Source organism: Octopus bimaculoides, chromosome 11 (assembly GCF_001194135.2).
Source record: "Octopus bimaculoides isolate UCB-OBI-ISO-001 chromosome 11, ASM119413v2, whole genome shotgun sequence".
Lineage (NCBI taxonomy): Eukaryota > Metazoa > Mollusca > Cephalopoda > Octopoda > Octopodidae > Octopus > Octopus bimaculoides.
Genome location: NC_068991.1, coordinates 74,282,279 through 74,286,162, shown reverse-complemented (window position 1 = coordinate 74,286,162; position 3,884 = coordinate 74,282,279).

Here is a 3,884-nt window from a genome sequence, read left to right as displayed (position 1 = left end):
ATATATATATATATATATATATATATATATATATATATATATATATATACATACATATATACATACATACACACACACACGCATAATAGTACGTGTATGTGTAAATAAGTATCCGTATGAGGCATGTGTGTCGTGTATATATTTATATATGCGTGTTTCTGTGTATGTGTTTCAGTCTTAGTGTACAGGGCATGTATGTCTATGGTGAACCCACGCGTGCATATGTGTGTATGTGTGTATCTATGTATATATAGGCATGTTTGTATGCATGTATGCATGTATATATATGCATGCATGCATGTACGTATGTATCTATGCATTTATGTATGCTTGCATGTATGTATGTATGCATATATGTATGCATGCATCTATGTATGTATGCACGTTTGTATGCCTGTATGTATGTATGTATGTATGTATGCATGCATGTATGCTTGTATGTATGTGTATGTGTGTATGTATGTATGAATGTATGTATGCATGTATGTATGCCTGTATGTATGTGTGTATGCATGTGTGTATGTATGTATGTATGTATGTATGCATGTATGTATGTGTGTATGTGTGTATGTATGTATGGATGAATGCATGAATGTAGTTATGTAACGTATCTGAATATGTGTTCTTTAGTCCCAATTCGGAAAGAAAAGAGGAGAAAGATAAAGAAAAATTAAAAACTACCATTAGAAAAAAAGCTAAAAAAATGGAAAATAAGAAGAAAAAAAAAAAGAAAGAATGACGTAAGGAAAACAAAACAAAGATTATAAACGGAAGAGGAAAAAAAATAAGAGAGAGAAAAAAAGGATTAAATAGTTTTGTTAAGATGGCGGAAGCGTAGATGGAGGCTTGCATTGATAATAAGGACATTAAACGCTGACTTTCTTTCAAACTTCAGAAAGAATTAGAAAAAAAAAGAAAGAAAAAGAAGAAGAAATATAGAAAACATACCCAAAGAGAGAGAGAAAGACCCAACAAGCTGAAATAGCTACAGTCAGTGTTTTTGCTTTGCAATTTAGGAGAGGATATAAACAAGAAAATGAAGAATAAATAAATAAATAAAAAAGTACCCATATTGTTTCAGATAACTTTCTTTCGCTTGTATTTTTATTTGTTTTAAATTTATATTTGTACTTTAATTCTCGTCTGTTTTGTTATTTACGTATTTATTTATTTATTCCCAAAATATATTATTTCCCGCTTTCCGCTCTTGTTCATTTGGGAGATTTAAAACATGCCGCGGTATCTAAATCGTTGTGAGAAACACGTTTTAATTTAAACACAAATCTTATCTGGTTTGATTTAAAGTGTTATTACTGGAATCAATAGCTGTGTATGCACCCATGTGTATTGTTTGTATGCATCGTGTGTGGGTGTTTCCGTACATCTGTATATGTGTGTGCATGCGTGTGTGTGTGTGTGTGTGCATATATGTGTGTGTGTGTGTGTGTGTGTTTAGATATAGATACACATATACACTCTTACACACACTAACATATATATAGAAATACACATGTATATGTATAGATAAATATATACATCTTTATACATGTGTGTGTTTGTGTGTGTGTGTGTGTGTGTGTGTGTGTATTTGTGAGACGCGAGGGAACAGGAAATACATTATGGCGAAGAAAAGAGGGAAGTCTTTTTTTTTTCTTCAGAACGCTTGATAGAAAGAAACCTGGTTAACATCATTATCTTCCGGTTTCCGAAGGGGAACAACAACAACAACAAGAGCAGCAGCAGCAGCAGCAGCAACAGCAGCAACAACAACAACAATAGCCATAACAACTTTAACAACAGCAACATCATCAATCAACAAATAAACAAACACCCGAAGAAGTATTAAAGATTCATGCAGCAAAGTGTAGGCGAAAACTAAGACAAATCATTAATTAAATCAGAGTACAGTCGTAATTATGACAGAACAAAAAAATAATTATAATTTAACTTTAATGTTTAATTATCATGGAACGTAAGGGAGACAACTATGAATCTGGACAGGGAAACTGTGCGGAAGCCCGTTGGATAGATTGAATATGTAATTCAAAAGTCCAGCCTTGTTTCACGCCTTCTGCCTTGCTGGTTTTGACCGAGGAATTACGCTAAGGGTACAGTGTGTGTGTGTGTGTGTGTGGAATATTTCCAAGAATTCGACTGGTACTTTATTTTATCGAACTGCTCAAGAATAAAAGTTAAAAATCGATCTTGAAAGGGGCTGTAGAAAAACAAGAATTTCTTACTTTATCTCGGGACCAATATTTTGCGCCGGTTGAAAGGCAGCGAGCTGGGAGAATCGTTAACACGCCGGGAAAAAGGGTTAGCGGTATGTCGTCTGATTTTACGTTCCCAGTTCAAATTCTCTTTGCCTTTCATCCTTTTCAGGGTCGAAAAAATAAGTACCAGTATTTGCTACCAACGTTTAAAATCAAAATTTTGCGGCAGTTGAGGTAGGAGCAGGAACAGTCGATTATACTGACCCAAGTAAATGACTGGTACTTAATTTTGTCGAAAGGACGCATGTGTGGCTGAGTGGTTAAGAAGTTCGTTTCGCAACCATGAAGTCACGAGTTCAAACCCACTGCGTGACGCCTTGGGCAAATGTCTCTTACCATTGAGACGAGTCGACCAAAGTCTTGAAAGTAAATTCGGGTAGATGGAAACTATAGAGAAGCCCGTCAGGAGGACTGTGGCCTTAATTCAAAGGTCCAGCTCTGTCATAATTGTGTGATGATGATCCTTAACAATTATGTATACGGTATACTCAATCACTTCGCACGCTAATTCAATGAAAAGTGTGTCCATAGGTCGAAGTCCACTTTTAGCAATCTTAGAAGAATAAAAGGAGCGGTTTATCCCCTATGGGATTTGAACTAGGAAAGCAAAGATTTGGACTGAATGCTGTCCATTGCTTTACCGCTTCTACCAATCTACCCATCTTGCATATCCGTAACGATTACCGTTCCGGATTGTACAAGAAATTGTTACGTCACTTAATAATCTCCTCAGCTTGCCGCCTAAATGTGAATGTGTGTGTATTTGTGTATGTGTGTGAAGGTGTGCGTGCTTGTGTGTGCATTTGTGAATGTGTAAGTGTATTTGTGCGAGCGTGTGTGCATGTGTGCGTGTGTGTGCTTGCGTGTGTGTATGCGTTTGTGTGTGCGCGCGATTGAGTGTGTACAATTGTGTTTGTGTATGTCTGTATGTGGGGTTGTGAACGTGTATTTGTGTGCGTGTGTGTGTGTGTTGATTGCAATTGTGCGTGTGTATTTGACTTTATGTGTGTACGTGTATGAGTGCGCGTATATTTGCGTCTTTGTATGTATGAATCTTTGTGTGTGAGTGTATGTATGTGTGCGGGTGTGTGTACAATTGTGTTTATGCTTGCGTGTCCTTGTATGCGTATGCGTGCAAGCATTTGGCCTTGTGTATGTGTTTGTGTGTGTGTGTGTGTGTGTGTGTGTGAGTCTTTCTCTATGTGTCTCTCTGTATGAATAAATATACGTATCTTCTTAGATATGAGCATTATGTGTGTATGTCAATACGTGTGTGTGTGTATGCGTATGTATGCGTGTGTGCTGGCATGTGAGTGCAAGATATCATGTGACGTTGTATAAGAGTGCGTGAGTATATATATATGTTATCCTGAGCGTGTTTGTGTACACGAACGTATGTATGTGTGTGTGCGTGTGTGTTTTTTCTGATTCAAGGTCATCCAAAGTGTCTCGACATCTCACGCAAAGCAGCGAACAAAGATTTCATAGGGGAAGCAGGGGGGGAGGAGGGGGGTCCGTTTATTGTTTCTTTATCTTTTTGTGTAATGTTTTTTCTTTTTTTGCGGGTTTGTTTTCCCTGCTGTTTTTTTTTGTTTTTTGTTTATTCATTTC